Here is a 23517-nt window from a genome sequence, read left to right as displayed (position 1 = left end):
GAGAGGCACACAATGAAAACAGGGGGTATGGACCAAGGCCGTTAAGCCAGCGGTGCGGGCTGCACTCCCAAACGCCACAGTGTGGTGTGTACGTTCAATGTAATTTAGTCAAAAAAGTAACAAACTCCCGGTAACTTGTTGCAAGGTGCGACTATTTAATCTTGGTCTTATATTATTAACAACTATACATCCTGGTTGAAGCAGATGTGTAGGGTGATCTCAAAAAATGGCCAATGCATTTTGGAACTAAATTCCTTCGTCAGGGCCAGCTCATTCTCAAATTAATAGGATCTGAATGTCATAAAATCATAAACAAACGGATCTGTTACATAATACACAACAAATAAACAACAGCAGTTGGTACAACAGTGGGTACCGCGTTCATACAGTGAATTCACACAATTCGTGAAAGAGCAAGTAAATGAAGCCGTCAACATGTGCATTATCATAATCATTTTTTTAAAGTAAGCCGTTTATAGTTGTACCATATTCAAAAGGAGGTCTAAATGCACAATATTGATAACACAACCCATCATTAATCATAAATGTACCGACACACATCAAAAGTAAAAAAAAAATAATAATAAATAAAGGGTACATACGTGCAAAACCAAACCATATGCAAGGTTGTCAATGAATCGTAGAATTTCAGCAATTATGCAGTGCCAACAAAGATAGTAAAGAGAGAAAGAAGAACAAGGTGGAAAAAATAACAAAGGGAAAGCGGTTAGCTGATACTTTCTCAATAAAGTGATGTAATTGTATGAATAAGGCTGCACTGACCTTGTCGTCAAAGCAGTATCAGCTTAAGTCTTAACAAACTCGTCAGGACAAAGATTCATGAAAGGCGTTCATAACCGCGTGCAGACTCTATCTGAAAGAGACGCGCACCGCAGTGAAAAATATGCTTAAAGCCCATTCCGTACTCGGAGCTCAGGGGCTCAGGTGTCTACGACAGTTAGGCAAAGTCTAGACGCTTGAGAAGCCTCACCTGGAAGCAGCAGAAGAGTGAATCAATTGAAGGCGCCACAAGAGCACGTTCATCGTATGCATGGTACTTTTACTTTGTTTACCTGTGGTTGCCTAGGCAACGTCAGTAGCTGTGAAAATCTGGCGGCCATGACTAAAAGGCTACTGATATGCTTAAAGGTAATAGAGACTCCCGTAACGTAGTGCATAATGTGCGTAAACACATATAATCCACCTAGATATTATTAACAAAATATAGAATGAGTAACAATTCAAATCTACATGAAAAGTAAAAAGTACATGAAAAATAAAAATACAAATAAAAAAACGGGAATAAAACACGTAATAGCAATGCATAGTGACAGTGCTTACCAGTTACTAGACAGATACCAAATGATGTCTTGGGTCCGATAGCCACAGTGAGGACTAGTGATGGACAAACTAAATAAGAAATGGATTGTCATGTGCACAAACTCATCAATCAGGTGAAAGAGAGTAGGAGCCGGCCTAAACCGGCAGAAATTCAGGGTAAAGTTACCCAACAAAACCAAAGAGTCGAGATCACTTAGAAGAGAGGAAAGCAAATAAAATGGACACTAGCCAGAAACAGCTAGAAATGTGCTGGCGGTAACTAAAATGGTTCCATAAACTGAATGCACAATTCATTACTTGCAATGCTGGCTATATATCTCATCATGACAGTGAATATATTTAAATCAATGCCTCCAGTGGCAATTTCAACAAGAAGAAAAATAACTCAATTTCTTAGTTCGTTCTGAGGCATTGCACATTTATAATCATGAAAAATACTGAGGTAAATTCTCATGCGTCAAAGGAAACAACTGAGGTCGAATTCCTCATTCATCCCATTCGGTGATAAAGAGTCAAGCTTGTCAATCCAAAATGCCTCTTTCTGTGCTCTCCATTGCTTAATGTCTCGAGATTGATCTTTAGGAGGCATAACTTCCAGTACCAAAAACCTCAATTGGCTCACCGTATGCCCATTGTCATTGAAATGCCTAGCAACGGCTGACATCCTGTTCTTGTTCCTGATGTTGGACTTGTGCTCATTTATCCTAATGCGGATCTTGCGTAAAGTCTCTCCTACATAATATTTCCCACAGGGACACCTGATTGCATAAATTACATTCTTTGAAAGACATGTAGCATGTTGTCTCAATGTAAATTTTTGGCCAGTTTGTGGATGTGTAACAGTGCTTCCTTTTATGATATTGTTACAGTTCCCACAGCTCATACAAGAATGAGTTCCAGGGAACTCGTCAGGTCTTATTGCGGGTGTCTTCCCTTTGGTGTTAACTAGTAAATTCCGCAAACTGCTGCTCTTCTGATACGCAAATAGGGGTGGAATTGGAAACAGGTCAGCAGTGCGTTCATCACTGGTGAGAACGTTCCATCTATTATGTATTATATTTGTTTGCTTTGTATAGAATATTTGGATACAAAGACCAGTTCTGGACTCTCTTTCACTGGTTTTTTCTCTAGTAGTTGTTGAAGTTCTTGTGCGTTGGTCTTGTTGCTAGCAGCTTCGAGATCTGTCACTGGATATCCTCTTTTTTGTAGTGTTTCTTGTAATTTCTGCAACTGTAGGTGACAATCCTCCGGATCGCTAACTATCCTTTTGATCCTTAACATTTGTCCGTAGGGTAAATTCTGGAGAGTCTTGGGCGGATGGAAACTGAGCCGGTGCAACAGATTATTCCGATCTGTAGGTTTAGTGTAAAGCGTGGTGGTAATTCTGTTTGCTTGGATAACTATTTGCACGTCAAGATAGTGGACATCCGGATTGCCTATATCCATAGTAAACGGAATACGTTGGTCAATTCCATTGAGGAATATCAAAAACTCATGGAGATCCTGCTTACTAGCTGTCCATATGCCGAAAATATCGTCTATGTATCTGATCCATGTTTTTAACTGGTGTTGCCATCTTGGGTTGGATAATACATACGTAGTTTCAAACTGATGCATGAAGCAATTGGCGTACATGGGAGCCATGGTGGCTCCTAATGCTGTTCCTAATATTTGGTTATAAAATTTGCTGTCATACCTGAAACAAGAATTCTTAGAGATGAAATCTAGCAGAATAATGAGGAATTCTTTACTGGCTCCAATCTCTGTCGTGTTGAGTAAGAGGGCTTCCACTGCTTGTTGTCCAAGATCATGCGGAATGCTTGTATAAAGGCTAACCACATCAATTGTGAACAAAATATCTTCAGAGATCAGAGAAATGGTATCTAATATTTGAAGAAAATGTGTCGTATCTTTTACATATGTGCTTGTAGTTTGTATGATTGGTTGCAGAAAAAAGTCAATATATGTGCCAAGTGGTTGTAACAGACCCCTCGTGGCAGCCACTATAGGTCTTCCAGGTGGGTTGATCAAGCTTTTATGGATCTTCGGCAGAGTGTGTAGATGAGGCATTACTGGGAATGGAGTAAATAGGTATGCCCTTGTTTTTGTGCTGATCCATCCATCCTCAACTGCCTTGTCTAGAATCTCTGTTAATTTTCTTTTGATCTCTGGTGTAGGATCTCGTGGGAGTAACTTATACGTATTAACATCTGAGAGTTGTTGTAAGCATTCTGAATGATACTGTGATGCGTCTTGGATCACCATTGCACCGCCTTTGTCAGCGGGGTGGATGACTATAGAGTCATCACTAAACAAATCGCGTATCTGTGATAGTTCACCTCTGTTGAGATTGGTTCTTTTGGGTGCTTGAAAATGCATCTTTTTTAGATCACTCAGTACCATTTTTTCGAAAATATCTATTGCCGGTACCTGTATTGGAGGACAAAAAGTACTGCTTGGTTTGAATTCAATGTACTCTGATTCCGTTGCTGCAGTGGACGATGCACTCTCTGCAAAAAATGCCTTCAACTTTAATTTACGAATCAGCTTGAACAGTTCAATTTCCGTTTGGAACTTATTGGTGCTGTAGGTAGGTACAAACTTAAGTCCTTTCTCCAGGGTTTGTATCTCACAAACGGAGAGTGTCCTTTTCGACAAGTTAACCACTAACTGCGATTCGCTTAGAACCTTGTTTGCATCCTTTGGTTTCCTCTTTCTCCCCCTCCTTGTCCTCTTCCTCTGTCTAAAAAAACAGTTTTAATGGCACGTTTGGGTTGCGTTGGTCTAGCTTCTTGCACTGAAGCACTGGCCGGTTGAGGATCTGTGGTCGCTCTCTCTTCTTGTTCAGGGACTGAGATCCTCCTCATCAGTACACCCTCACCTTCCCTTCCCCTCACTCACTGGCCGGCCTCCCTTGGCCCTCCTCCTACCCCTACCTGCGAGGCTACGAACCTCGGGTCATCTTTGACTCCACACTTTCCTTCTCCACCACATCTCTGACATCTCTAAAAAGTTAAACTTCTTACTCCACCTCCTCAGAGCTACTCTGCCTTTCCTCTCCTTCCCTCAGAAGCTTACTGTCTCCCAAGGTCTGGTTCTCTCTAGGTTGGACTACTGTAACAGAATCTTTCCAAACCTACCTGGCTACACTCTCCGCCTTTTACAACTAATCCAGAACAGGACTGCAAGACTTGTCTTTGGCCTGAAGCCCTGAGATCGTATCTCTCCAGCTCTGAAATCCCTTCATTGTATTTGAGTGGATGCAAGGATTAAATGTAAAACCCTTGGCATTGTCCACAAGGCTTTCTGGGACCTGGGTCCAAAATACCTTCATCTATCCCTCAGAAAATACCTCCCCTCTTGAGCCCTTCGCTCCTCTACTTCTAACTCCATCAGGGTCAGTCGTTTTTAAAAGAAACAAGCTGGGGGATAGATCTCGCTCTTCGGCTGGGGCCTCCCTTTGGAACAGCCTCCCTGCCACCTTGAAACTTGAGGAGAACCATCTCTGGTACTTGAGGAGAACCATCTCTGGTTCCGGAAGCACCTCAAGACCTTCCTCTTCGCTTCTGCATTTGCCCCCCTTCTCCCCTGCTGATCTGTTTTCTCTCTCGGCACTGGGCACCTGGCCACCCTCTGTCCTTCGTGCCCAGGTACCTACTCACCTTGCCACCCTCCTACACTGCCTCCAGGCCACTCCTTGCACTTGGGCCTGTATCTGTACCCATACTGTTCCCCACTCATTTTCTTCTGGACTATTTATACCCTATCTGCTTAACCTAGCACTTGCCACTTGCTGGCTGCACTACCACTGTTTATCTCCTTTATTTATTTAACTTATTATTATTTATTCTGTCTCCACTTTCCACTTCTCCCCTTCCATGCACTCCCCCCCCCGTTTCCCTTTCCCTTTCCCATGCACTTGTTGCACATTCTGAATATCAATGGGCCTAGTAAGATTGTTGTTTTTGTTCTCCCCTGTTCCCCTCCCTTTGCCTTGTCGCGCTCTGAAACACTTGTGTACGAGCGCGATATAATTAAAATATCATTTAATTTCATTTCAATTGCTGGCCAGCACATCTTTTGTGCTGCTGCACAGCCTTCAAGAGATGTGCAGGTCACCTTTGAGAATAAGGTAACCTGCACATTTCTAAAAGTAACTCAAATGAAACTGGCATATCCCGCAATGCTCTTTGGATTTGCATTACATTTTGAGAATCTGGCCTATTGGCCTCAAAACCATCTCTTGCATGAACCTCTTCAGTAATCTATACAGTTGTATGTGTGCAAATGCTTTGTAAGATTATTATTGAAATACACCTTGCTCAGTGGTAGCAACCTGCAGGTTTAATGGCATGTGCCTTGAGAACATATTTTGGTCCTCATTTTATTTTGGCGGTGCAGTAAAAATGTTGTGTTAATTGCATTAGCACCACTTTTTTTGGCGGTAACAGAATTAACACTGTTTTTACCACATCGCTGAATTCAGAGTTTGGAGCAAAAGTGGAGGATTTACCACCATCACATTTCCTCCAAAGTTCATCGGATTTACCAGTGTGGTATTTAAATCTGCTAAAATCCCCATTGAGTCCTATGGACTACAAATGAGGGAACTAACACCACCATACCACCACTAGGAAACTCGTAGTAAGTCCACAGGACCGAGTGCCAGTAACGGTAATGGATTTGGCAGTAATTTCGCCAAATCATTGCCAAACTCAGAATGAGGACATACCATCATGGTATTAGATTAGAACTATGAAATCCTGAAACGGGTTAGTACTTGAATAATTGGAGAAATACATTTTGACTGTAGGCCTGGTGATTGGAACACATGGAAACAATTTTCAGATGAGTGACGGCCACTTATATTCTAAACCCCAGCAAATGATACATTGATGACACAGTTCATTGACATTTTCCGCAACTGTCATTTGCTTGTAAAAACCTTTTTTTAGGTTATAAATCCGTAAATAAAAAAATAAAAAATAAAAATAAATTGTCAGATGAACAAAATTGCTGGAAATACTTAAACAAAAATAAAGAAGCAGAATATATATATATTTTGTTCTCTTTACTTGTTTTCATTACCAACTGTGTGCAAACTAACGTGAAACCAAGGTCAATATCGTATATTTTTGTTGTTATCATTTTTACTGTGAATTCCACAAACGGTACATTGCTTCATGAATTATAAATAGTAATTAAAAATGTATGAAAAAATGGCAGCAATACAAAGTGCAATGTGCATACCATTTCATTCATAGCTCACGGCACAGTGATTCTGGGCTTAAAACATAATGTTCTTAAACCATGCAGATTGATATGGTTACTGCAGTCAGACAAGTATGACCGTGCAGATAAATACCTTGGTAATGGGGCACTAATTCTGTTATTGTTTTATTGCTGCCGCATTAGCGCACCCCTGTACTACAATTTTGGTGGTAAGGTGGGGGTGGTAAACTGACAGGAACAAATGGCAGTTACGGTAATCGATTTTGGTGGTAATTCTGCGGATTTACGAATGAATTACGATCAAACTCGTAATGAGGCCAATTATCGTATTAACACCTGTTTTATAATTTTATGCCAGAGCCAATTGTATTATTAACACTGTTTATAAGGCATTCCAGAACTGCTGGAGAAGAAGATTGGGAACGTGAAAGGAGTGGCCATAGAGGGAGAGGGAAACCAACATGGATAGATGCAAATGCTTGGACCAGCTCTCTTCTTATGTTATGAGTCTTTCTATGTGTAGCTTTCGATTCCATTGTTTGAACACTTGGTGATGTTGCAGTAGGGGACAAAGTATATGTCTCTCAGTGGGCTTCCAGTGAACACCACTGTTAAGACGGATTTCTGAACTCTGTCCTGGTGGCGCAGAAGTTCAGAAGGCCAACTTAATTACTTGGAACAGGGTAACCTCTGGACGAGCCAGACCAATCAAGGTAGCGATCGCGGCGGTCAAGACTAGCAGGGTAATTCATAGAATTTCGCAGAAAAGTGTCGCAAGCGGCTGGCGCAGAGTGTCCGCGTGCGATTGTCTGCGCCAGGTTCGTGCGCTAAAACCGATTTCCGCGCAGAGCGTATTCATGGATTTTAGGCTCCCAAACCAGCCGTGGCGCAGAGTATCGCAGCGAACCTGCAGCAGCGCCAGTAACGCCCCCAAGAACGCCCTCGCGCAAGGAAAAGCCATCAAAATCGCTAAATCATCGCAAAGGGCAGCGCTAACCCTGGACCAGTCCACAGGGCTACCAAACAAGGAACGCAAAGCGGGTAACGTGCATATCAGGGGTACGCGTGAAGTTATACACGCGATTAGCCAGGGTACGTGTATTACAGGGGTACGCGTGAAGTTTTACACGCGATTAGCCAGGGCACGTGTATCACAGGGGTACGCAGGAATTATCACACGCGATTTGGCTGGGTACGTGTATTACAGGGGTGCGCGGGAATTATCACACGCGATTTGGCTGGGTAGGTGTATTACAGGGGTACACGGGAATTATCACACGCGATTCGGCTGGGTACGTGTATTACAGGGGTGCGCGGGAATTCTCACATGCGATTTGGCCAGGTACGTGTATTAGAGGGGTGCACGGGAATTATCAGATGCGATTTGGCTTGGTACGTGTATTACAGGGGTGCGTGGGAAGTTCTACACGCGATTGGCCAGGGTACGTGTATTACAGGGGTACGTGGGAATTATCACACGCGATTTGGCTGGGTAGGTGTATTACAGGGGTAAACGGGAAGTTCTACATGCGATTCGGCTGGGTACGTGTATTACAGGGGTGCGCGGGAATTCTCACATGCGATTTGGCCAGGTACGTGTATTACAGGGGTGTGCGGGAATTATCACACGCAATTAGGCTGGGTGGGTCCTCACAGGTGTTCCCTGTACACCCTCCACGGCCCCTGCAGGCAGCCCACAAAACAGGGGACTACCCTGCACACCTGCTCATGTCCCCCTGCACCCCACCCCCCAGCAGTGCAGGGGCAGCCTCCACCAGGCCCCCACTCATGTCTCCCACCACCCCCACCCCCCAGCAGTGCAGGGGCAGCCTCCACCAGGCCCCCACTCATGTCTCCCACCACCCCCAACCCCCAGCAGTGCAGGGGCACACTCCACCAGGCACCCACCCATGTCTCCCACCACCCCCACCCCCCAGCAGTGCAGGGGCACCCTCCACCAGGCCCCCACCCATGTCTCCCACCAACCCCACACCCCAGCAGTGCAGGGGCAGCCTCCACCAGGCCCCCACTCATGTCTCCCACCACCCCCACCCCCCTGCCACCATGGGCAGCCCCCACCAGGCCCCCACTCATGTCTCCCACCACCCCCACCCCCCAGCAGTGCAGGGTCAACCTCCACCAGGCCCCCACTCATGTCCCCTATCACCCCCACCCCCCCGCCACCAGGGGCACCCTCCACCAGGCCCCCATCCATGCCCCCCTGCACTCCCACCCCCCAGCAGTGCAGGGGCAGCCTCCACTAGGCCCCCACCCATGTCTCCCACCACCCCCACCCCCCAGCAGTGCAGGGGCAGCCTCCACCAGGCCCCCACTCATGTCTCCCACCACCCCCACCCCCCAGCAGTGCAGGGGCACCCTCCACCAGGCCCCCACTCATGTCTCCCACCACCCCCACCCCCCAGCCACCAGGGTCACCCTCCACCAGGCCCCCACTCATGTCTCCCACCACCCCCACACCCCAGCAGTGCAGGGGCACCCTCCACCAGGCCCCCACTCATGTCTCCCACCACCCCCACACCCCCAGCAGTGCAGGGGCAGCCTCCACCAGGCCCCCACCCATGTCTCCCACCACCCCCACCCCCCAGCAGTGCAGGGGCAGCTTCCACCAGGCCCCCACTCATGTCTCCCACCACCCCCACCCCCCAGCCACCAGGGTCACCCTCCACCAGGCCCCCACTCATGTCTCCCACCACCCCCACACCCCAGCAGTGCAGGGGCACCCTCCACCAGGCCCCCACTCATGTCTCCCACCACCCCCACACCCCCAGCAGTGCAGGGGCAGCCTCCACCAGGCCCCCACCCATGTCTCCCACCACCCCCACCCCCCAGCAGTGCAGGGGCAGCCTCCACCAGGCCCCCACTCATGTCTCCCACCACCCCCACCCCCCAGCCACCAGGGTCACCCTCCACCAGGCCCCCACTCATGTCTCCCACCACCCCCACCCCCCAGCAGTGCAGGGGCACCCTCCACCAGGCCCCCACCCATGTCTCCCACCACCCCCACACCCCAGCCACCAGGGTCACCCTCCACCAGGCCCCCACTCATGTCTCCCACCACCCCCACACCCCAGCAGTGCAGGGGCACCCTCCACCAGGCCCCCACTCATGTCTCCCACCACCCCCACACCCCAGCAGTGCAGGGGCACCCTCCACCAGGCCCCCACTCATGTCTCCCACCACCCCCACACCCCCAGCAGTGCAGGGGCAGCCTCCACCAGGCCCCCACCCATGTCTCCCACCACCCCCACCCCCCAGCAGTGCAGGGGCAGCCTCCACCAGGCCCCCACTCATGTCTCCCACCACCCCCACCCCCCAGCAGTGCAGGGGCACCCTCCACCAGGCCCCCACTCATGTCTCCCACCACCCCCACCCCCCAGCCACCAGGGTCACCCTCCACCAGGCCCCCACTCATGTCTCCCACCACCCCCACACCCCAGCAGTGCAGGGGCACCCTCCACCAGGCCCCCACTCATGTCTCCCACCACCCCCACACCCCCAGCAGTGCAGGGGCAGCCTCCACCAGGCCCCCACCCATGTCTCCCACCACCCCCACCCCCCAGCAGTGCAGGGGCAGCCTCCACCAGGCCCCCACTCATGTCTCCCACCACCCCCACCCCCCTGCCACCATGGGCAGCCCCCACCAGGCCCCCACTCATGTCTCCCACCACCCCCACCCCCCAGCAGTGCAGGGTCAACCTCCACCAGGCCCCCACTCATGTCCCCTATCACCCCCACCCCCCCGCCACCAGGGGCACCCTCCACCAGGCCCCCATCCATGCCCCCCTGCACTCCCACCCCCCAGCAGTGCAGGGGCAGCCTCCACCAGGCCCCCACCCATGTCTCCCACCACCCCCGACCCCCAGCAGTGCAGGGGCAGCCTCCACCAGGCCCCCACTCATGTCTCCCACCACCCCCACCCCCCAGCAGTGCAGGGGCACCCTCCACCAGGCCCCCACTCATGTCTCCCACCACCCCCACCCCCCAGCCACCAGGGTCACCCTCCACCAGGCCCCCACTCATGTCTCCCACCACCCCCACACCCCAGCAGTGCAGGGGCACCCTCCACCAGGCCCCCACTCATGTCTCCCACCACCCCCACACCCCCAGCAGTGCAGGGGCAGCCTCCACCAGGCCCCCACCCATGTCTCCCACCACCCCCACCCCCCAGCAGTGCAGGGGCAGCCTCCACCAGGCCCCCACTCATGTCTCCCACCACCCCCACCCCCCAGCCACCAGGGTCACCCTCCACCAGGCCCCCACTCATGTCTCCCACCACCCCCACACCCCAGCAGTGCAGGGGCACCCTCCACCAGGCCCCCACTCATGTCTCCCACCACCCCCACACCCCAGCCACCAGGGTCACCCTCCACCAGGCCCCCACTCATGTCTCCCACCACCCCCACACCCCAGCAGTGCAGGGGCACCCTCCACCAGGCCCCCACTCATGTCTCCCACCACCCCCACCCCCCTGCCACCATGTGCAGCCCCCACCAGGTCCTCACAATCCCCAATCATGTGCGTAATGGTCAGCCTCCACAGCCAAAAAGCCCTACCAAGTAACCCATTCACCCACATGGAAATGAAAACACATGTTACACCCCCAATGTTCATGAAGCAAATGAACCCATGTCCGTCACACACATATTTTCCAATTGAATGGGAAAACACACAACATGACATGCATGAAAGCAATGAGATGAAACCACACAGTGAACAATGGAAAACAAAATGTATTGGACAAAAATACGAATGCTAAAGAAAGAAAACTAACTACAATGTAAATGTGAAATAATAAGCTGCATGTCCGCATAAAAACACAAAAGTAGAAAATCAAATCCAAAAAATGTTGTCCAAAGTGAAATGTAAAAACTCTCCATGCAACAAAGAACTATGTACAAAAATAACAAGGGTCCATCATCACAACTGAACTAAGGAAACCTCCTAAAAAACCCACCTAAATATCAACTATATACAAAAAGTGGAGCAGTGTCCGTCGACTCCAAATCAAAAGAAAAAACAAAGGAAACCTAAAACTAAAGAACTATATTCAAAGGCGGCGGGCAAGTCCAGCGGCTCACTCCGTGGTGTTCCGGGCCAGGGCATCATCGAACTCCTGTTCGATGTCCCGGAGGCGGTCCAGTTCCATGGCCCCGAGGGTCCGCAGGGACGATGCCGTGTCCTCCTCCAACCCCCTGCGGATTGCCTCGAGGCACTCGGCCCGCCTCAGGGCCCTCCGCATGGAGTTCTCCGCCCTGACCATTGTGAGCCGCGCCTCTTCCGCCCGCCGCCGCTCAGCACCTATGGCGTGGCCCAACCGCTGCCACATGGAAGACACTCTCTGTCCTGGGTCCTCCTGCCCTCCGGCCGATGCCTGCCCCTCCGATGTCGAAGGCCCCGAGCCTTCATGGCTCCCACCATGTTGCTGCTGCTGCTCTGCCTCTGCCCGTGCACTGCCTCCTGCTGCCTGCACATCCTCCGCCGGCTGGGGTGCAGTTGTTGATGTGGCCACCCCTGCTGGACGTCCGACTCCCGACTGTGGCAGGGATGCCTCCTCCACCAGCCTGGCCGCACTGTCAGAGGCAGCTCCACAGGGCACCCAGGTGACTGATGGGTGGGAAGATGGCACAGAGGACGACTGGCGCGTAGGGGGTCCAGTTGAGGAGGGGGTCGGAACAAGCCCCATCAGACGGAGGAATCCAGTCTGGGTGACCTGTCCCAGCAGGCTGACGTGGTCAACGAGCCATTCGAGATGACGTGCAGTCTCTCCATGAAAAGACTGCAGGTCACCTCGCATGACCCGTTGACGCAACGCCACACCAGCCAGGACAGGCTCAACCCGGACCTGGATAGCCACGTCCGCAGGCAGAGGAAGGCCAGTTGACGTCAGCTCATACCCTGCCTGGAAACGGGTCTGGACGTAGGCATCCCTGCTGGTGCAAGATGATGCAGGGACAGGATCGGGGACAGGATTGCACACAGGCACCTCCGCGGCGGCCTGTGCTGCCTCCTGTCCCTGGTCCTGGACTGCACCACTAGCACCAGTGGGATCCCCACCTCCAGACCCCGTCTCCGGTGCTTGCACGGCCTCCTCCTCCACCAGACCCCCCACCAACCTGGATGACTCCGTGCCATCTTCCCCTGTTGGGCCCTGTGGGGTCCCAGCTGCCCCTCATGCTGCCGAGGAGTCCAACTCCAACCTCCGCCTCTTGGACCTCCCCCCGGCAGCTGCGGCCTGGGACGCGGCACCGGACTCCTCACTCCCCGACGAGATGACAACACGGGAGGGGAGCCGGGCCTTGCGTCTCCGGCTGGCGGTCGGATCCCCGCCGCTGTGCTCCACAGCACCTTCTCCGCCCTCTTCATCAGTTGACGCTGCAGACAGGGAGAAACAAAACACAGGCATCAGGGCACTGTACAATAGACACATACACACATGACAGTTGCACATGAGTGGCATTGGCAAACCTCAGACATGTCATCACAATCCCCAACACACATGTCATTGCAACTCGCACACATGAGCCATACCACAGCCATATCGCAACTGCCACCACCATCCATACACATACAACAGCATGAGCAGCCAAAGGTGACCCAGACATCACATGCAACACAGGAAGTGCACCACACATGTACACACACCACCACACTTGCATGCATGTGTACACCTCTGCCAAGTGTCGCACTGTTCAGACGGGCATCCATGTCACATCTGCCAATCAGGCTTACACATACCGCTGTCACATGCATCCATGTTGCATCACTGTTGCACCCTTGTCAAATACACACACATGCACATGTACACAGTGCTCATACATGCAGCCCAAAACAACATACATGCGTGACATCACGGACATGTCTACTTACATACACATACATACAAACATGTGTGCACGCACAACTGCATTTGCCATGCAAGCCTACACACACAAGCACCATCCATGTCTCACACATTACAGCCCTCGCATGTGTCAGCCCCACGGCCATGTACACCCCCACCCATACTCCACCCCATACAAACAGATGTGCAACCTGCACAATACCGAATAATCACCACACGCACTGCTCACAATCAGGATGCATGTACACTCACCGCTCGACTCCAGACGGGTCTGCTTCTCCAGGACCTGGACGTGGAGCGCTGGGGATATGCGTTCCAGGACCCCCATCTGTTCTTCCGACAAGTGGCCCCGGCGCCCCTTGGCATCCGCTGCCTTCAAGAGGCGCCGGGTCTTGTTCAGGGTCCTGGACCTGAAGTCCTCCCAGCGCTTCCTGACATGTTGTAAGTCCCGGACTGCCACCCCCTCCGCGTTGATGGCAGTCACGATGTTAGTCCAGATCCGAGTCCGTCCTTCCTTGTCGGCGCGGGAACTTCCGAAGAGGGCATCATACTGCCCCAGGACTTGCTCCACAAGGACACCAACTTCGGTGGCACTGAAGCTGGTGCCCCTCTGCCTCTCTGGCCGGGGGTTGTCAGTGGTCCCAGATGGTGTTTGCCCCGACATGACAACCCCAGAGGCAGGAGTGGGTGGGCAACTGGGTCCTGGGGCTGGGCTGTGGAGCGATGGCATCCCAGTCGGGAGTCTTCGGTTCCAGCAGGGGTGGTCACAGCAACAGCACCCCTGGCTGATGTGCAGGCAGCAAATGGCAGTGCACGTGGGCAGCAGGCAGTCAGGCAGCAGCAGATGGTAGGTGGGAGCGTGCTCGGGGCTCTGGGGGGCAGTAGTTCGGCCTTCTGGGCAGGAGCGTGGTCTTCCGTGTGCTTACGCGTGGCCAGCTTGGTACGGAGTGATTTGGCACGTGAAAATCCTGCACGTCAGCGTGAAAATCGAGGAAAGGCCATTAGCGCGTAAGTGACGCTGGACGTGTGGGCCTGTATAAAAGGTATGTGTAGAACACGTTTTCCTTGTACGTGCTTTTCGTGGAGAGCGAGTGGGTGAATTCTGTACTTCTTGTCGTTTCACACGCGATTTACTTCACAGCGTTTCAAGTTCGTATTCCCTGTTACCTCTGACAGCTTTTTCTCTTTTTTCGCTTTTACTGGTTTACCTGGGCCTGTTCCCTCAAACAGTGTTCCCTTCTACTGTTGTCCTGTCTCCTCAGACAGCGTACAAATCTTCTTTTGGCGGGGGTGTTGCCAACCAAACGTGCTCCTTTTACACGCTCGTTTACCAGGCAGACGGTGAGTCACGCACGTATCTAACATCTGTGCTTGCCCCGTGTGTAGCCTACCCCTTCAGAGGTCATTCTAGGCTGCGTGTGACACGCATACGTTCATTCTTGTGTTACTGGGTGCCACAGCGTAGTGCAGGTTTTACTTTCTGCACACGTGGTCTAGGAGGGGTTGAGTGCACGTCATCTCCCTTTTTTGGGGCTCCTGTGCGTAGCGTGACCCGTCATCTTTCCCCAGGGGTTACAATCAGCCTTGCAAGAGCACTAGGGTACAATTACCATCTGGTACCCAACCCCTTTGACCCCCTATTGCCCAGGACAATAGTTTCCAGCCACTCCCATACGCACATTTACATCAGTGCCATGGCTGGGAGGCGAGGATTCCGTAAGGGTGGCAAAGGTGGAAGTGCCACAAGTGGTGGCCGTGGTGGATCCGGTAGGGGACGTGGTCGTTACTTGCAGGGTGAGCCTGTCCCCCCATGTGTGGAGGACCAGTCAAGGGCACCCATAATCCCCCCCCCACCCGTTGAGGCTGATGTGGCTGACACCATCCATGCTCAGCCCTTGTTGGACCAGCCCATTGTGGCACCAGATCTGGCTGACTCCATGGCTGACTTCCAGGTCAGCAGGCCTATGACACGTGCGCTGGTGCACGTTGATGTCACCATGCCACGTGCATCTGGGCCAGCAAGGTCATCTGCTGCACCAAGGAGGCAGGGCGGAGAGGCTGCAGGGGCAGCTGCGGCTCCATCCACCCCAGCCCTCACACACCCAGCCAGGACAGTGTTGGTCCTAGTCCATGCTGCTGACATTCCCCCTGACACCATCACACTAGAGCCAATGCCTGCACCAACTCCCATGCTGAGTGTGCAATCCCACACTCCTGATACAGAGTCCACCAGGGCTCCTGCCCCTAGTGTCCAGAGCGGCGCAGGACACTCAGGATCACCACCACCTTCCAAGCAGAAGTGGAAGAGTGCTCGTCCGGCACAGGCTGATGCCCCAGACACGGCTACACAGTCCGGCCCATCCAGGAAGCCCAGCTTCACAGATGACGAACTGAATGCACTTGTCGAGTATGTGTCCGGACATGACAACGAGATGGTCATTGTAGCAGGATCCAAGACCACACCTGCACAACGCCAGGCACACTGGCAGACCGTTGCGGACATCGTAAGTGCCCTTGGAATCGTGAGGCGCACAGCCAATGATTGCTATAAGCGCTGGAATGACCTAAAGCGCAGGGCAAAGAGTAAGCTGGCCTCAAGTCATGCCGCAACTCTAGTGACTGGAGGTGGGTCTCCAGTAGTAGACATGGAACTCACTCCACATGGGTGCAGTCGATGGCACCTAGCACTTTGGGGAATCGTCCCACACCATAAAAATCCAGGGCGGCAGCATGCCTTTCTGCAGGTGTTCTGGGCAGGTATATGTGCCTGCGGACTGATGGGCGTGCAGTCATGATGTTCAAGACCTGGTGTAGGCAGCGTGACTGGGTGGCCTGTGACACCCCACCCACTATGGCACTTGTCCGCTGAAATGATCCAGTGGCTAAGAAGTGCAGTACATTGAGGACCTTCTCCAGGGGGCTGAGTGCTTGGGAGCACAGGGTGGGTAATGTGAGGTCATCCTCCCACTCACTCACCAGGTCCAGTATAATGTGTGGTGGAAACCTGTACCTCCCATACACCTGGTCATCAGGCATCCCGAAAAGGCTGGTTCTGGGTGTGAATATTCTGGCCCTGACTATCCTCCTCCTCCTCCTTTGGTAGCCCACTGCCACTGCTGCTAGGAACGGTATGTTCATCCTGGCGTCTGAGCTTGTTATTGTTAAAGTGCGCAAATTTATGCTTTGCGCGTGTTCTAGGCGAGCGTGTGACCCGTGCACCCCTGGAATCCAGTTCCCAGTCCAATAGCGTGTGGAAATTCACACGCACCACGGGATACAGGTTCGCTGACGTACTTGCGTGTGTAAGTGCCCGCGCACCCATGAAATACACGTACATAGGCCAATCGCGTGTACGCGCACTTTTGTCCAATTACACGCGATGACACTCTGACGTGCAGTATTTCCACGTGTGCCCCGTCATCACGTGCTGAGTGGGGAACACCCGTGCGGGTCACGTCACAGACGCGCTTACGCGCTGAGGGACTCTGGTCCAATAGAATCGCGTATGCGTGCTGACGCGCTTACGCGCTAAGGGCCTTTCCTCGGATTTCACGCTGACGTGCAGGATTTTCACGTGCCAAATCACTCCGTATCAAGCTGGCCACGCGAAAACACACGGAAGACCACGCTCCTGCCCAGAAGGCCGAGTTACTGCCCCCCAGTGCCCCGAGCAGCCTCCCACGTGCCATCTGCTGCTGCCTGCCTGCCTGCCTGCTGCCACCGTGCCCTGCCATTTGGTGCCTGCACATCAGCCATCTGCAGGGGTCCAGTTGCTGTGTCCACCCCTGCTGGAACTGAAGACTCCAGACTGGGATTACATCGCTCCACAGCCCAGCCCCAGGACCCAGTTGCCCACCCACACCTGCCTCTGGGGTTGCCATGTCGGGCACTTCCACATCTGGCACCAGTGGCAACCCCAGGCCAGAGGGGCAGAGGGGCACCAGCTTCACTGCCACCGAAGTTGGTGTCCTGGTGGAGCATGTCCTGGGGCAGTATGATGCCCTCTTTGGATCGTCCCGCGCCAGCAAGGAAGGACGGGAGAGGATCTGGGCCGACTGTGTGGTTGCCATCAACGCGGAGGGGGTGGCAACCCGCGACATCCTGAAGATCAAGAAGCGCTGGGAGGACTTGAGGTCCAGGACCCTGTTGAAGGCCCGGCGCCTCGTGGAGGGGGGCCGGGGCCGCATGAGTTCCATCCAGATGAGGGTCCTGGAACGAGTACGCCCAGCGCTCCACGCCCAGATCCTTGAGAGGGAGGCCCGTCTGGAGTTGATCGGTAAGTGTCCAAGCATTACTGTGTAAGACAGGGCATGTTGCGGTGTGCTGGTTCTATGATACTTGCCTGTATGTGTGCCATAGGCCATGTATGCATGTATGTGTGCAGGGACATCATGGTAATGCATGTGCGACCAGTGATGTGTGACCCACATGGTTGTTGCATGTGTTCAAATGCCGCATGGGGAGCCCTATGCAGATTTTGAACATGAGAGCATGCCAGTCTCTGTACCTGGACATGGATGGGGGTGAGGGATGGGTGCTGATGCCAGGTACATATATGGTAGCCATGTCTGTGTGCCTGACCTGCGTGTCTGTGACTTGTGCATGCCATGGATGCATGACACATGTGTGTGACAATGCACAGATTCAGTGAAGCAGCCACATTACCCTTGTTTCCGCTGTGTTTGGTGTGTTTGGGGCCAGATGGATGTGACTGAGGTGAAGTGTGTGCATGTGATAGGCATGAGCCATGATGCATGTGAGTTACATATCATTGAATGTTTCAAGAGTCCATTGGACATGCATGGAAATGTCCATGGCATGCACCATGCCTGTTACTGTGTGTGTTTTGCCTGGACTGACCCATGTGTTGTGGAGGGACATGATGGAAGTGTACTTTGACAGTGGTGCTCATCTGCTATTGCTTCCTGTCTAGGGGACCATTGTACAGTGCCCTGATGCTTGTGTTCTTTGTCTCCCTCTATGCAGCGGCTAGTGAAGAAGAGGGCGGAGACGGCGCTGTGGAGCAAGGCGGCGGGGATGCCCCCACGGCTGCAGCGGAAGGGGTGGGTGAGCCCCCACAGGGGCCTGCTACGGTGGGAGACGGTGAGGAGCCATCCAGGTTGGTGGTTTGCACAGAGGAGGAGGAGGCCGCCACTGGGGCACACATGGGGCCTGGTGGGGGCATCCCTGCTGGTGCAAGTGGTGCAGTCCAGGGCCAGGGGCAGGAGGCAGCACAGGTCACCGTGGAGGGGCCTGTGCATGTCGCTGTCCCTGACCCTGTGAGTGCACCACCATGCACCAGCAGGGATGCCCCGTCCCAGGCCCGTCCGCAGGTAGAAGGGATGTCCATGTCACCCGACTCCCCTCCACCTGCGGACGTGGGAACCCCTGGCCGTGTGGAGAAGGTCCTGATTGGGGTCGCGATGCGCACGGCTGTGATTCCTGATGCCGTGCGTGCTTCCCGGGAGGACGACGCACGTCATCACGAAGTGCACCGTGCCGACGTGGCCCAATTGGGATCGGCCATGTTCGGGGGTTTTTTGCATGTGTTGTCCAATCTGGCGGCCCTCTCCTCCTCTGTGCAGGCTATACACCAGTCGTTCTCCTTGCCGTCTTCCGGCCCAGATGCCACCAGGGCCCCCTGTGGACCTGCCCCAACCAATGCAGCCAGCTCGGTGGGGATCCCATCCCTGCCACAGTTGGGAGTCGGAGGTCCAGCAGGGGTGGACAACACAGCAACTGGACCCCAGCAGGTGGAAGATGTGACAGCATCATCAGGCAGGGCACGTGCACGACGGTGTCGGTGGTTTCCATCAGCCTGGATGCCGTCGTGCTGGCAGAGGCAGTGGCGTCGGAGGCAGCAGCAGGCTCGACGTGGGAGGCATCATGGCTCGGGGCCTTCAAGATCAGAGGGGCAGGCATCGGCCGGAGGGCAGGGCAACCCTGGGATGGTGGTGTCTTCCGTGTGGGAGCAGTTGGTCCAGCGGATAGGTGCGGAGCGGCAGCGGGCGGAAGAGGAGCGGCTCACCATGGTCAGGGCGGAGTTCTCCATGCGTCGGGCGTTGAGGCGGGCTGAGTGCCTCGAGGAAGCTCGCAGGGAGTTTGAGCTGGACATGGGGTTATCCCTGCGAGACCTCGGGGCCAGGACAGAGTCCCGCCTCCAGGACATCGACATAGAGTTCGATGATGCCCTGGCCAGCAACATCACCGAGTGAGCCGCAGGACTTGCCCGCTGCCTTTGTATATAGTTATTTAGTTAGTTAGTGTTAGGTTTCCTTTATTAATTTCTGTTTTTTTGGACCGCTCGGACAATGGCCACTTTTTTGTATGTATTATTTTCATTAGGTAGTAGTAGGTTTCATTTATGGTGTTGGGCTCATGGACCCTGGAATTTACGTGTATATAGTTTGCTTTTTGAAGAAAAATTTTTTTCATTAATTATTGTGTTCACCATGAGGAAATGGTTTTTCAATATTTTACTTCCACATGATTTTGCTTTGGACAACATTTGTTTTTGGATTACTTTTTTTTTTTATTTTTACATTTGTTCTCGGACATGGACCATTTATTTTGTTATCGCCATTGTTGTATGTTTGATTTTTTTACTTATTTTTCATCTTTAATACATGTTCTTTTTAACTTTCACTTGTGGTATTTTCTCATTGGTTTCATACATGTCATGATATGGGTTTTGACATTGACTTGCACCCATTGTGTATGTGTGTGTGACGGACATGTGTTCATTTACAGACTTGCCATTGGGGTTGTATCATGTTATTGCATTCACTATGTGGGTGGATGCAATCCTTGCCTGGGTGTTTGTGCTGGGTATGCTGCCCATTACTGCCATGATTGAGTATCGTCAGGACCTGGGGGCAGGGGGACATGTGTGGGTGCCTGGTGGAGGCTGCCCCTGCACTGATGGGGGGTGGGGGTGGTGGGAGACATGAGTGGGGGCCTGGTGGAGGCTGCCCCTGGTGGCTGGAGGGTGGGGGTGGTGGGTGACATGAGTGGGGGCCTGGTGGAGGCTGCCCCTGCACTGCTGGGGTGTGGGGGTGGTGGGTGACATGAGTGGGGGCCTGGTGGAGGCTGCCCCTGCACTGCTGGGGTGTGGGGGTGGTGGGTGACATGAGTGGGGGCCTGGTGGAGGCTGCCCCTGCACTGCTGGGGTGTGGGGGTGGTGGGAGACATGAGTGGGGGCCTGGTGGAGGGTGCCCCTGGTGGCTGGGGTGTGGGGGTGGTGGGTGACATGAGTGGGGGCCTGATGGAGGCTGCCCCTGCACTGCTGGGGTGTGGGGGTGGTGGGAGACATGAGTGGGGGCCTGGTGGAGGGTGCCCCTGGTGGCTGGAGGGTGGGGGTGGTGGGTGTCATGAGTGGGGGCCTGGTGGAGGGTGCCCCTGGTGGCTGGGGGATGGGGGTGGTGGGTGACATGAGTGGGGGCCTGGTGGAGGCTGCCCCTGCACTACTGGGGTGTGGGGGTGGTGGGAGACATGAGTGGGGGCCTGGTGGAGGCTGCCCCTGCACTGCTGGGGTGTGGGGGTGGTGGGAGACATGAGTGGGGGCCTGGTGGAGGGTGCCCCTGGTGGCTGGGGTGTGGGGGTGGTGGGTGACATGAGTGGGGGCCTGGTGGAGACTGCCCCTGCACTGCTGGGGTGTGGGGGTGGTGGGAGACATGAGTGGGGGCCTGGTGGGGGGTGCCCCTGGTGGCTGGAGGGTGGGGGTGGTGGGTGACATGAGTGGGGGCCTGGTGGAGGCTGCCCCCTTACTGCTGGGGTGTGGGGGTGGTGGGTGACATGAGTGGGGGCCTGGTGGAGGCTGCCCCTGCACTGCTGGGGTGTGGGGGTGGTGGGAGACTTGAGTGGGGGCCTGGTGGAGGGTGCCCCTGGTGGCTGGAGGGTGGGGGTGGTGGGTGACATGAGTGGGGGCCTGGTGGAGGCTGCCCCTGCACTGCTGGGGTGTGGGGGTGGTGGGAGACATGAGTGGGGGCCTGGTGGAGGGTGCCCCTGGTGGCTGGAGGGTGGGGGTGGTGGGAGACATGAGTGGGGGCCTGGTGGAGGGTGCTCCTGGTGGCTGGAGGGTGGGGGTGGTGGGTGACATGAGTGGGGGCCTGGTGGAGGCTGCCCCTGCACTGCTGGGGTGTGGGGGTGGTGGGTGACATGAGTGGGGGCCTGGTGGAGGCTGCCCCTGCACTGCTGGGGGGTGGGGATGGTGGGAGACATGAGTGGGGGCCTGGTGGAGGGTGCTCCTGGTGGCTGGAGGGTGGGGGTGGTGGGAGACATGAGTGGGGGCCTGGTGGAGGGTGCCCCTGGTGGCTGGAGGGTGGGGGTGGTGGGTGACATGAGTGGGGGCCTGGTGGAGGCTGCCACTGCACTGCTGGGGTGTGGGGGTGGTGGGAGACATGAGTGGGGGCCTGGTGGAGGGTGCCCCTGGTGGCTGGAGGGTGGGGGTGGTGGGTGACATGAGTGGGGGCCTGGTGGAGGCTGCCCCTGCACTGCTGGGGTGTGGGGGTGGTGGGAGACATGAGTGGGGGCCTGGTGGAGGGTGACCCTGCACTGCTGGGGTGTGGGGGTGGTGGGTGACATGAGTGGGGGCCTGGTGGAGGCTGCCCCTGCACTGCTGGGGTGTGGGGGTGGTGGGAGACATGAGTGGGGGCCTGGTGGAGGGTGCCCCTGGTGGCTGGGGGGTGGGGGTGGTGGGGGACATGAGTTGGACATGGGTGGGGGCCTGCTGGCAGGTGCCCCACAGTGCTGGGGGGTGGGGGTGCAAGGGGACATGAGTTGGTGTTCATTAGTTCAAGGAGACATGTGCCTTTGCTGGGGGGCATGCCCATGTTGGGTGGGCTGCCTGCGGGACATGACCAGGGATGCAGGGTAGTCCCCTGTGGTGTGGGCTGCCTGCAGGGGCCGTGGAGGGTGTACAGGGTACACATGGGAGGACCCACACTGTCAAATCACATGTGGGACTCCCCGGCACCCCTGAAATACACGTACCGTGCAGAAATCGCGTGTAAAACTTCCCGCGCACCCCTGAAATACACGCGCCCAGGCTATTCGCGTGTAAAACTTCCCGCGCACCCCTGAAATACACGCGCCCAGGCTATTCGCGTGTGGAACTTCCCGCGCACCCCTGAAATACACGCGCCCAGGCTATTCGCGTGTGGAACTTCCCGCGCACCCCTGAAATACACGCGCCCAGGCTATTCGCGTGTAAAACTTCCCGCGCACCCCTGAAATACACGCGCCCAGGCTATTCGCGTGTGGAACTTCCCGCGCACCCCTGAAATACACGCGCCCAGGCTATTCGCGTGTGGAACTTCCCGCGCACCCCTGAAATACACGCGCCCAGGCTATTCGCGTGTGGAACTTCCCGCGCACCCCTGAAATACACGCACCCAGGCTATTCGCGTGTGGAACTCCCCGCGCACCCCTGAAATACACGCGCCCCCAGGCTATTCGCGTGTGGAACTTCCCGCGCACCCCTGAAATACACGCGCACAGGCTATTCGCGTGTGGAACTTCCCGCGCACCCCTGAAATACACGCGCCCAGGCTATTCGCGTGTGGAACTTCCCGCGCACCCCTGAAATACACGCACCCAGGCTATTCGCGCGTGGAACTTCCCGCGCACCCCTGGAATACACGTAGCCCGCTCCCCCAGGCCCGATCGCGTGTGAAACTTCACGCGAACCCCTGAAATACACGTAGCACGCTCCCCCAGGCCCGATCGTGTGAGAAACTTCATGCGAACCCCTGAAATACACGTAGCCCGCTCCCCCAGGCCCGATCGCGTGAATAACTTCACATGAACCCCTGTGATGCACGTACCCTGCAAATCGCGTGTGAGACTTCCCGCGCACCCCGGTATACACGCACACGTATTTTTTGTCAGCGGTTGTCCGTGTTTGTGGGTACCCCTTTGCACGCATTTTTCCTGGAGGGCCACAGTATGGGACATTCATCATGGCAGTATATAGGTGCTATTTGTTGGGGCACCTTTTGGCGCACATTTCTTACAGCCGCAGAGACGCTACCGGCTGCTTTCTTTTGGCGGTCGTGTTTGTGCCTGTGCGCTGGTTTGAGCGT

Source organism: Ambystoma mexicanum, chromosome 8 (genome assembly GCF_040938575.1).
Source record: "Ambystoma mexicanum isolate Mex_15411 chromosome 8, UKY_AmexF1_1, whole genome shotgun sequence".
NCBI lineage: Eukaryota > Metazoa > Chordata > Amphibia > Caudata > Ambystomatidae > Ambystoma > Ambystoma mexicanum.
This window is presented reverse-complemented; position numbering follows the sequence as displayed.